This window comes from Pseudophryne corroboree, chromosome 3 (genome assembly GCF_028390025.1).
Source record: "Pseudophryne corroboree isolate aPseCor3 chromosome 3, aPseCor3.hap2, whole genome shotgun sequence".
In the NCBI taxonomy this organism is placed as follows: Eukaryota; Metazoa; Chordata; class Amphibia; order Anura; family Myobatrachidae; genus Pseudophryne; species Pseudophryne corroboree.
Window position 1 is genome coordinate 242,196,932 of NC_086446.1, and position 12,850 is coordinate 242,209,781.

The window sequence follows — 12,850 nt, forward strand, 5'->3', positions numbered from 1 at the left end:
AATAGAATCTTTTGTGTCCCGTCCCACTGTCGGTACAATACACAAAAGGTACAGGCCTCATACTTCAGCATCCAGTTATTTTGTTTATAAGAAAGATAAATCATACTACATAGAACTGACCTTACTTCTTTATAGTTCTCCCCCAAAGCCTGTAATAACATCTGCACATATTTAAATTATACCCTGATGAGAGCAGCATGAAACAAAAAGACATTCACAACATGCCCAAGTCTATATGCTTCTATGATCTACAGGGGAAAAATAATTTTTAAAACCACTTATTGTACCTTACTTCAGTGTACTGTACACCTATTTGCTAATGTATCTTACAAGAATACTTTATGCATGGTCAGAGAACAAGACAGAACAGGATGGGAATAGACATTTTACACTGGTACTTGTGAAGAGGGTCCCAAATCACTCAAGCATGGTGGTACTGTAGATGAAAACCAATAGTGGTTTTGAACAGAATGGGTGATAAACAGCTTAGCACTCTTCAGTAACACAACCCAAACTGACAATTCCCACAACAAACTCCTGACAGAATATCACTTCCTAGAAGCAGAGAATCTCACTCTAGTCCTTACAATAGCCCACCTTTATCACACTCCTTATTTCCCCCCCATGGGAATGCTCTCCTTAGGGGAGTTACAAAAGGTTCAGATTGGTGAGGTCTTTGCAATATCCAGCCCCTACTACCTTCCCTCAAGTGGCATCTCTCAGGTGACATCCTGCTGGGACTGACTCCTGGATGTCTGGCATACGGTTGCGGCTGTGAGACCGGCGGTAGGGATCCCGGAGGTCAGCATACCGACCCTGGGATCCCAGCCGCAGAATGCCGCCGGGGTGGGGGGACGAGCACAACAGAGCCCCTTGCGAGTGGGTATAGCCCCTGGAAGTCAGCATGCTGAATGTGGGGCGTTTGATTGCTCGGGATCCCGTGCGGCGGTCACATGACCGCATCCCCTGGCATACAGTAGCTCACTGTTGCACAATAAGGAGTAAACAAAAGGGACAATGGTACCTTACATGACTGGATCTTTGAGTATCCCTTGTGGTGTAAATAAACAATAGAAAACTGGTGCTAACATGAATACATTGCCTAGAGTGTAACAGATAATAGAACACAACTGCATACACAATATTGTCAATATTAAGATAGGTTCACACAGTATAGGGTGAGCAACAACATGCTATGGGAATGAACAAACACAAAAACTGAATCCAGAGAGAGATATAGGGAGACATGGGGATAAAAAAGTACGTAATGAACAGGTTTTATCAATGTGGGAAAAGAAGCATAACTATATTAGTAGCAGTGACGTGCAGTGGGGTGAGGCAGAGTCTTTCCTGTCATACTAATGTATAAGCCAGAGTTTTGACTATATAAAGTACATGAAAAATGCAAAGAATATATTAGAAATATCTTCTTTGTATCCTTGTAATAATTTTTATAGTCCAAACTCTGGAGTAAAAAGTCTGTGGCAGGTGAGGCAGTGCCTATCTTTTCCACGCAGCTCTGATCAAAACTTACTAAATTTCCAGCAGGAAATACTGCTGCACCTGTGTATAATGCCCACATGTATATACTGCTGTACCTGTGTATAATGTCCACATGCACCATTGGGCTCATATATTGTATGTAAATCTGGCTCTGGTACTAGCCAGTGCCTCCTCAGCCATATACCTCACCGCACGTCCCTGATTAATAGTCACAGACTTCTCACAGTACTGATAGTAAATACAGTATTTGCAAATGCACTTTTTTAGGATGCACAGATTTTTCTTCTGCTATAGGGAGACGCAAGAATGCACAGACGATGAAGACTTCAGAAAATAGCTGCCTATGCAAAGGCAGGCCCAACTCGTGCACATATATCTTATGTACAAAAGTACACTTTAGTGTAAGAATGTTTCTTATGCGCAATTTACTCATATTTTACCTCCAATACTGCATCAGCCCAATAATACTTAAAATAGCCGTCTGTTCTTATTCAACATAGTGCAATGAGGGTAGTGTACAACAATGTGTTATGAGCCACGGCAGTGGCTCATTCCTGTTTTGCATTTAGGTTATGTATTTTATGTTATACTTCTGTTTCTGTTCCCCGTGGGTGTCATGGGGTGTCCGGAGCCCACCCTTAAGGAGAGGGTACTGTTATGAACCACAGGTAGTGGTTCATTTCTGTTTTCCGTTTATGTATTTTATGTTATAGTTCTCTTGCAGGCCAGGATTTCCCTTTGCTCTGGTTTAGAAGACTCTTATTTGCTGCCGGTGGTGAGTCTGTGTAATTGCAGCCTGTTTCCATGTGTTTGGCTTCACCTGTCTGTTAATTGCATCTTGTCAGTTGGAGTCGTGCAACAGGGCAGCTGCACGACATAATTAATTAGGGCTCCCTGTTATATTCTGGCTCAGTGCATTATACAGACGCCGGTGATAGTTTCTGAGTTTCTGATCTAGTTTCTGTCTAGTCTTGAAGCAGTCCTGTCCGGGAGCCCAGTGTCTGATCCAGCTTCTTGCCTTGAAGCGTTCCTGTCCTGAAGTCCAGTGGCTTTGTCTGTTCCTGATCCTGATTCCGTATCCTGTTCCTTGGTGTCCACTGCTCAGTCGTTGGAACTCTGCCTGTCCTCCGGTCCTGAGAGCCTGTGTCAGCTACATTGGGGGTTCCTGTCCGTTTGCCAGTATTTGTACCGGTTTCGTGAGTAGCTGCTTTGCCGCGTCCGTCGGCCAAGGCCGCTGTATTCTTTAGTTTCTAGTTACTGGTGTTTTGCAGAGGGTTCTGCATATGCTGTCACCGCCGGTACACAACAGTATTGTGTCGGCGTGTGGACAGCATTTCCTTTGTTGTTTATCTTGGCGGCTGTGCCGCATATACATTTAGTTTTAGGTCTCTTTGTAGCCCCTAGCTCTCAGTTTGGTTTAGTTAGAGGTCCCCTTGTTACCACCCCGTCTCGGTTCACGCCTTGTCTCACATTAAGACCTGGGGGCATCGGAGTTGGGCAGACCTAATCCGCCCTTCAAACGTGGCTGCCGGAGGCCCAAAAAACCATAGTCTCGCAGGCGTGAACTGACCACGCGGGTGAAACAATGGAGGTAGGTTGCTAGGGGTTACCATCACACCTGGCCATTACTTCAGCGTCACATTCTGGTGCTTTGGAGTTGATACACTTCACCTCTTTGTCCAGAGCACCAAGAACGTAACACAATGATATTATATACCACATCACAGTGAGTCATGGTGGATCAGGAAATTAGGACTTTACCTTTAATTCTGGCTTCAGCATAAATTACAGACTGAATATGTAAAACAACGGCTTCTTCATTTGCCTACAAGGCCAGTGTGATAGTGTATCACTTCTCATTCCAAGCCTATGTGACATCGTATTGTCTGACACTTAAATAGAGAACATTTTCCATGTACTTTCTGAACAGTTGTATACAATAAGAACTTGTGCAATTTAAGATAATAAATACCTAGATATTACAGTTTATAACTACAAAAAAACAATAATAAATATCCAGAAAGATAATAGCAGTAGTGCCCCCCAAGGTTATATAAGCAGCACTGCAGCACTTCTCACATGACACAAGCAGCCATTAAATCCACAAAAGTTGAGAGCGTCAAACTTGGTTTAAGGACCAACTGGTATTCTCAGCAGAGGTAGGTATATGCAATTGCGGTCGAATTGCCGCAAATGTTGAAAAACGGGGCATTTTCAACAAAAAAAACCTGTCGAATTGGATTCGACAATGCAATCCAGTACTTTTCGACAAAAAACCTGCCGTTTCAGATTTGACTTTTTGCAATTCGACATTTGTCAAATTCGACATGCCTGCAATGGTAAAAATGTGGCTTTTCAACAAAAGTATATTCAATTGAAGAATGTCGATTTGACAACAGTGCTTTTCGACAGTCATTTCGTCAATTTCATTCCGCCTCATTTTGCTGTCGTGATCTAATAAAAAAAAGTTTGTGTTTTTTTGATTGCTAATAGCATATCTATTTATATTAGAAGGGATTATCTACTTGGTTGGTCTATTTATGAGCCACAAGTATTATTTAATAGATTTTTTAAAAGAATATTTTATTTTTTTTACAGACTAAAATAATATGGAGAGATCAGTGCATGTTTTTCAGTGGGAAGGGGTGGGAATGGGTTAAAATTACAGAAAAAAAATGTGTGGGGTCCCCCCTCCTAAGCATAACCAGCCTCGGGCTCTTTGAGCCGGTCCTGGTTGTAAAAATACGGGGGGGGGAAATGACAGGGGATCCCCCGTATTTTAACAACCAGCACCGGGCTCTGCGCCTGGTGCCAAAAATACGGGGGACAAAACACGTAGGGGTTCCCCGTATTTTTCACACCAGCACCGGGCTCTACTAGTCAGAGAGATAATGCCACAGCCGGGGGACACTTTTATATAGATCCCTGCGGCCCTGGCATTAAATCACTAACTAGTCACCCCTGGCCAGGGTACCCTGGAGGAGTGGGAACCCCTTAAATCAAGGGGTCCCCCCCTCCAGCCACCCAAGGGCCAGGGGTGAAGCCCGAGGCTGTCCCCCCCATCCAAGGGCTGCGGATGGGGGGCTGATAGCCTTGTGTCAAAAAATAAGAATATTGTTTTTTGTAGCAGAACTCCCAGCAAGCCTCCCTCGCAAGCTGGTACTTGGAGAACCACAAGTACCAGAATGCGGGGGGGGGGGGGGGGAATGGGCCCGCTGGTACCTGTAGTTCTACTACAAAAAAATACCCAAATAATAAGATTTTACTCACCGGTAAATCTATTTCTCGTAGTCCGTAGTGGATGCTGGGACTCCGTAAGGACCATGGGGAATAGCGGCTCCGCAGGAGACTGGGCACAACTAAAGAAAGCTTTAGGACTACCTGGTGTGCACTGGCTCCTCCCACTATGACCCTCCTCCAGACCTCAGTTAGGATACTGTGCCCGGAAGAGCTGACACAATAGGAAAAGGATTTTGAATCCCGGGTAAGACTCATACTAGCCACACCAATCACACCGTATAACTCGTGATATTATACCCAGTTAACAGTATGAAATATAACTGAGCCTCACTACAGATGGCTCAAAACAATAACCCTTTAGTTAGGCAATAACTATATACAAGTATTGCAGACAATCCGCACTTGGGATGGGTGCCCAGCATCCACTACGGACTACGAGAAATAGATTTTCCGGTGAGTAAAATCTTATTTTCTCTGACATCCTAAGTGGATGCTGGGACTCCGTAAGGACCATGGGGATTATACCAAAGCTCCCAAACGGGCGGGAGAGTGCGGATGACTCTGCAGCACCGAATGGACAAACTCTAGGTCCTCCTCAGCCAGGGTGTCAAACTTGTAGAATTTAGCAATTGTGTTTGACCCCGACCAAGTAGCTGCTCGGCAAAGTTGTAAAGCCGAGACCCCTCGGGCAGCCGCCCAAGAAGAGCCCACCTTCCTCGTGGAATGGGCTTTTACTGATTTAGGATGCGGCAGTCCAGCCGCAGAATGTGCAAGCTGAATCGTACTACAGATCCAGCGAGCAATAGTCTGCTTTGAAGCAGGAGCACCCAGCTTGTTGGGTGCATACAGGATAATAGCGAGTCAGTTTTCCTGACTCCAGCCGTCCTGGAAACATATATTTTCAGGGCCCTGACTACGTCCAGTAACTTGGAGTCCTCCAAGTCCCACGTAGCCGCAGGCACCACAATAGGTTGGTTCACATGAAAAACTGATACCACCTTAGAAAGGAATTGGGAACGAGTCCTCAATTCCGCCCTATCCATATGAAAATCAGATAAGGGCTTTTGCATGACAAAGCCGCCAATTCTGATACACGCCTGGCCGACGCCAAGGCCAACAGCATGACCACTTTCCACGTGAGGTATTTTAGCTCTACGGATTTAAGTGGCTCAACCCAATGCGACTTCAGGAAATCCAACACCACGTTGAGATCCAACGGTGCCACTAGAGGCACAAACGGGGGCTGAATATGCAGCACTCCCTTAACAAAAGTCTGAAACTTCAGGCAGCGAAGCCAGTTCTTTATGGAAGAAAATGTACAGAGCCGAAATCTGGACCTTAATGGAACCCAATTTTAGGCCCGTAGTCACTCCTGACTGTAGGAAGTGCAGAAATCGACCCAGTTGAAATTCCTCCGTTGGGGCCTTCCTGGCCTCACACTAAGCAACATATTTTTGGCATATTCGGTGATAATATTTTGCGATCACATCTTTCCTAGCCTTAATCAGCGTAGGAATGACTTCCTCCGGAATGCCTTTTTCCTTTAGGATCCGGTGTTCAACCGCCATGCCGTCAAACACAGCCGTGGTAAGCCTTGGAACAGGCAGGGCCCCTGCTGCAGCAGGTCCTGTCTGAGCGGCAGAGGCCATGGGTCCTCTGAGATAATTTCTTGAAGTTCTGGGTACCAAGCTCTTCTTGGCCAATCCGGAACCACGAGTATAGTTCTTACTCCTCTCCTTCTTAGTATTCTCAGTACCTTGGGTATGAGAGGCAAAGGAAGGAACACATACACCGACTGGTACACCCACGGTGTTACCAGAGCGTCCACAGCTATCGCCTGAGGGTCCCTTGACCTGGCGCAATATCTTTTTAGCTTTTTGTTGAGGCGGGACGCCGTCATGTCCACCTGTGGCCTTTCCCAATGGTGTACAATCATTTTGAAGACTTCTGGATGAAGTCCCCACTCTCCCGGGTGGAGGTCGTGCCTGCTGAGAAAGTCTGCTTCCCAGTTGTCCACTCCGGGAATGAACACTGCTGACAGTGCTAACACCTGATTTTCCGCCCATCGGAAAATCCTTGTGGCTTCTGCCATCACCATCCTGCTTCTTGTGCCGCCCTGCTGGTTTACATGGGCGACCGCCGTGATGTTGTCTGACTGGATCAGCACCGGCTGGTGTTGAAGCAGGGGTCTAGCCTGACTTAGGGCATTGTGAATGGCCCTTAGTCCCAGAATATCTATGTGTAGGGAAGTCTCCTGACTTGACCACAGTCCCTGGAAGTTTCTTCCCTGTGTGACTGCCCCCCAGCCTCGAAGGCTGGCATCCGTGGTCACCAGGACCCAGTCCTGTATGCCGAATCTGCGGCCCTCTAGAAGATGAGCACTCTGCAGCCACCACAACAGCGACACCCTGGCCCTTGGAGACAGGGTTATTAGCCGATGCATCTGAAGATGCGACCCGGACCACTTGTCCAACAGATCCCACTGGAAGATCCTTGCATGGAACCTGCCGAATGGAATTTCTTCGTAAGAAGCTACCATCTTTCCCAGGACTCGCGTGCATTGATGCACCGACACCTGTATTTGTATTAGGAGGTCTCTGACTAGAGATGACAACTCCTTGGCCTTCTCCTCCGGGAGAAACCCTTTTTCCTGTTCTGTGTCCAGAACCATACCCAGGAACAGTAGACGCGTCGTAGGAACCAGCTGCGACTTTGGACTATTCAGAATCCAGCCGTGCTGTTGTAGCACTTCCCGAGATAGTGCTACTCCGACGAACAACTGCTCCCTGGACCTCGCCTTTATAAGGAGATCGTCCAAGTACGGGATAATTATAACTCCCTTTTTTCGAAGGAGTATCATCATTTCGGCCATTACCTTGGTAAATACCCTCGGTGCCGGGGACAGACCAACAACAACGTTTGGAATTGGTAATGACAGTCCTGTACCACAATTTTGAGGTACTCCTGGTGAGGAGGGTAAATGGGGACATGCAGGTAAGCATCCTTGATGTCCAGTGATACCATGTAATCCCCTTCGTCCAGGCTTGCAATAACCGCCCTGAGCGATTCCATTTTGAACTTGAACCTTCGTATATAAGTGTTCAAGGATTTCAATTTTAGAACGGGTCTCACCGAACCGTCTGGTTTCGGTACCACAAACATTGTGGAATAGTAACCCCGGCCTTGTTGAAGGAGGGGTACCTTGATTATCACCTGCTGGAAGTACAGCTTGTGAATTGCCGCCAGTACTACCTCTCCTCGAGGGCAGCAGGCAAGGCTGATTTGAGGTAACGGCGAGGGGGAGTCGCCTCGAACTCCAGCTAGTATCCCTGTGATACTACTTGCAGAACCCAGGGATCCACCTGTGAGCGAGTCCACTGGTCGCTGAAGTTCCCGAGACGCGCCCCCACCGCAACTGGCTCCACCTGTGGAGCCCCAGCGTCATGCGGTGGACTCAGAGGAAGCGGGGGAAGATTTTTGATCCTGGGAAATGGCTGTCTGGTGCAGCTTTTTCCCTCTTCCCTTGTCTCTGTGCAGAAAGGAAGCGCCTTTGACCCGCTTGCTTTTCTGAAGCCGAAAGGACTGTACCTTATAATACGGTGCTTTCTTAGGCTGTGAGGAAACTTGAGGTAAATGTTTTCCTTCCCAGCAGTTGCTGTGGATACGAGGTCCCAGAGACCATCCCCAAACAATTCCTCACCCTTATAAGGCAGAATCTTCATGTGCCTTCTAAAGTCAGCATCGCCTGTCCACTGCCGGGTCCCTAATACCCTCCTGGCAGAATGGACATTGCATTAATTCTGGATGCCAGCCGGCAAATATCCTTCTGTGCATCCCTCATATATAAGACGACGTCTTTAATATGCTCTATGGTTAGCAAATAGTATCCCTGTCCTGACAGGGTAATAGACCACGCTTCAGCAGCACTATTCATGCTGAGGCAATTGCAGGTCTCGGTATAGTACCTGAGTGTGTATATACAGACTTCAGGATAGCCTCCTGCTTTTTATCAGCAGGCTCCTTCAAAGTGGCAGTATTCTAAGACGGCAGTGCCACCTTTTTTGACAAACGTGTGAGCGCCTTATCCACCCTAGGGGATATCTCCCAACGTGACCTATCCTCTGGCGGGAAAGGGTACGCCATCAGTAACTTTTTAAAAATTACCAGTTTCTTATCGGGGGAACCCACGCTTCTTCACACACTTCATTCACTCATCTGATGGGGGAACAAAACACTGTCTGCTTTTTCTCCCCAAATATAAAACCCTTTTATTATGGTACCTGGGTTAATGTCAGAAATGTGTAACACATTTTTCATTGCCGAGATCATGCAACGGATGTTCCTAGTGGATTGTGTATATGTCTCAACCTCGTCGACACTGGAGTCATACTCCGTGTCGACATCTGTGTCTGCCATCTGAGGTAGCGGGCGTTTTTGAGCCCCTGATGGCCTTTGAGACGCCTGGGCAGGCACGGACTGAGAAGCCGGCTGTCCCACAGCTGTTACGTCATCCAGCCTTTTATGTAAGGAGTTGACACTGTCGGTTAATACCTTCCACCTATCCATCCACTCTGGTGTCGGCCCCCCAGGGGGCAACATCACATTTATCGGCATCTGCTCCGCCTCCACATAACCTTCCTCCTCAAACATGTCGACACAGCCGTACCGACACACCGCACACACACAGGGAATGCTCTGACTGAGGACAGGACCCCACAAAGTCCTTTGGGGAGACAGAGAGAGAGTATGCCAGCACACACCAGAGCTATATATAATGCAGGGATTAACACTATAACTGAGTGATTTTTTCCCAATAGCTGCTTGTATACACAATATTGCGCCTAAATTTAGTGCCCCCCCTCTCTCTTTTTAACCCTTTGAGCCTGAAAACTACAGGGGAGAGCCTGGGGAGCTGTCTTCCAGCTGCACTGTGAAGAAAAAATGGCGCCAGTGTGCTGAGGGAGATAGCCCCGCCCCTTTTTCGGCGGACTTCTCCCGCTTTTTTATGGATCTCTGGCAGGGGTATTTTACACATATATAGCCTATATGACTATATATTGTGTAGATTTGCCAGCCAAGGTGTTTAATATTGCTGCTCAGGGCGCCCCCCACAGCGCCCTGCACCCATCAGTGACCGGAGTGTGAGGTGTGCATGAGGAGCAATGGCGCACAGCTGCAGTGCTGTGCGCTACCTTGTTGAAGACCGAAGTCTTCTGCCGCCGATTTTCAGGACCATCTTCATGCTTCTGGCTCTGTAAGGGGGACGGCGGCGCGGCTCCGGGACCGAACGATCGAGGTCGGGTCCTGTGTTCGATCCCTCTGGAGCTAATGGTGTCCAGTAGCCTAAGAAGCCCAAACTATCTCCAGTCAGGTAGGTTCGCTTCTTCTCCCCTTAGTCCCTCGTAGCAGTGAGTCTGTTGCCAGCAGATCTCACTGAAAATAAAAAAAACTAAAATATACTTTCTTTTCTAGGAGCTCCGGAGAGCCCCTAGTGTGCATCCAGCTCAGCCGGGCACAAGATTCTAACTGAGGTCTGGAGGAGGGTCATAGTGGGAGGAGCCAATGAACACCAGGAAGTCCTAAAGCTTTCTTTAGTTGTGCCCAGTCTCCTGCGGAGCCGCTATTCCCCATGGTCCTTACGGAGTCCCAGCATCCACTTAGGACGTCAGAGAAAAAAACAGTACACACACACTGTGACAGTATAACTTTATTACATAGATGCACACCAACATACACACATACTTACCTATGTTGACAAGAAGAGTCGGTCCCCTTCTCCACGAAGAATCCACGGGGTACCTGTAAATAAAATTATACTCACAACAATCCGGGGTAGATCGGTCCTCTTCTTTGTTTGTAATCCATGTACTTGGCAAAATAAAAAAACGACAAACACGATCCACACACTGAAAGGGGTCCCATGTTTACACATGGGACCCCTTTCCCCGACTGCCGGTACCCCCCGTGATTGCTGTCAAAGAGGGTCCCTTCAGCCAATCAGGGAGCGCCACGTCATGGCACTCTCCTGATTGGCTGTGCGCGTCTGAGCTGTCAGGCGGCGCACTCGAGATACAATGTAGCGCTTAGGCGCTCCATTATATCCAATGGTGGGAACTTTGCGGTCAGCGGTTGACCGCAAGGTTATGTGGGGTCACCCTCGCGGTCAACCGCTGACCGCAAAGTTTCCACCATTGGATATAATGGAGCGCCTAAGCGCTACATTGTATCTCGAGTGCGCCGCCTGACAGCTCAGACGAGCACAGCCAATCAGGAGAGTGCCACGACGTGGCGCTCCCTGATTGGCTGAAGGGACCCTCTTTGACAGCAGTCACGGGGGTCTGGGACCCCTTTCAGTGCGTGGATCGTGTTTGTCGTTTTTTTATTTTGCAAGTATGTGGATTACAAACAAAGAAGGGGACCGATCTACCCTGGATTGTTGTGAGTATAATTTTATTTACAGGTACCCCGTGGATTCTACGTGGAGAAGGGGACCGAATCTTCGTGTCAACATAGGTAAGTATGTATGTATGTTGGTGTTCATGTATGTAATAAAGTTATACTGTCACGGTGTGTGTGTACTGTTTTATTTGGGTATTTTTTTTTGTAGTGGAACTACAGGTACCAGCGGGCCCGTTTCCCCCCGCATGCTGGGACTTGTAGTTCTGCTACAAAAACAATATTCTTTTTTTTGACACAAGGCTATCAGCCCCCCATCCGCCGCCCTTGGATGGGGGGGGACAGCCTCGGTCTTCACCCCTGGCCCTTGGGTGGCTGGAGGGGGACACACCTTGATTTAAGGGGTTCCCACTCCTCCAGGGTACCCCGGCCAGGGGTGACTAGTTAGTGATTTAATGCCAGGGCCGCAGGGACCTATATAAAAGTGTCCCCCGGCTGTGGCATTATCTCTCTGACTAATGGAGCCCGGTGCTGGTGTGAAAAATATGGGGGACCCCTACGTGTTTTGTCCCCCATATTTTTGGCACCAGGACCAGGTGCAGAGCCCAGTGCTGGTTGTTAAAATACGGGGGATCCCCTGTCATTATTTTTTCCTGTATTTTTACAACCAGGACCGGCTCAAAGAGCCCGAGGCTGGTCATGCTTAGGAGGGGGGACCCCACGCATTTTTTTTCAAGATTATTGAACACTTTTGTGCCATCCATGAAGTCGAATCCAGGACGCACACTATTCGTCAATTGGTCCGTTTATCAACAGCAGGACTGTCGAATCCGTTTTTTATTGAGTATGTCGAATTCGGGTCCCGGCGGTCGGGATTCGACTGTCTAATTGTGTCGAATCCAAAAACGGTCGAATTCCATCAGGTATTCGACCGCAATTGCATATACCCAAAAGGCTGAATATGCAGAGGCAGCAGAATGCAATAGGAAAAGTAGCACTATACATCATACAGTATAGTGACAAAACCTGTGACATGGCAGTTAGGAGATGATTGGCTGGTACTTTATCTCCATCCAATGCTTTGTAAATAGACCCCTAAGTCACCAAATATAGACTGAATAACAGTGTACTGTCCAATGGTAATGAGAATATATGGAACAATGAAATTCCTGTTTAGAAAAAAAGTGGATACAAACTATAAATACATCCAGTTCACACACATGCACTCTACTTCCAAGAACAGCAACGTCACTGGTTATAATCCATACTAACATCAACAATCATCCTCAGTTGTGGATTTCACATTTCATATCCCATCATATCCCATCAAAACCATTAGCTTTAGGCAAAAGCCTAGGCTGCTTTGCGGGTAAGTACTTAGTAATGCTTACATTCATCCACACACTAATACATACGTGAGAGGAACACGTGGCAGTCATAGAATTAGAAGTGTACACTACATTCTATTGTAGGAAAAGAGGAATTGTGTTATGTGATAGCGAATATGATGCAATGGACAGAGGGTCAGGATTGCAGAGCAGAGACATTCGTCTGCAGACATCCTAAAGAGCATTCAGCAAGCGTGTTCTCCCAGTAAATGGTGTGGTGTCACACGGTAATCGGCCCCCATGTCCTTAGACAGAAATGCAGTTTGTGGTGTATTTAGAACCATATATTTTATGATTTTGTTTTCTATACTGCATACTGAAAT

At 47.3% G+C, this 12,850-nt stretch overlaps 1 protein-coding gene across 3 annotated transcripts in view; it reads right to left on the reverse strand.

Annotated features, from left to right (window-relative positions):
• Positions 1 to 12,850, reverse strand: part of RIPOR3 (RIPOR family member 3) — a 322,437-nt gene that overhangs the window by 39,450 nt on the left and 270,137 nt on the right. The gene's annotated exons all lie outside the window — the stretch shown is intronic.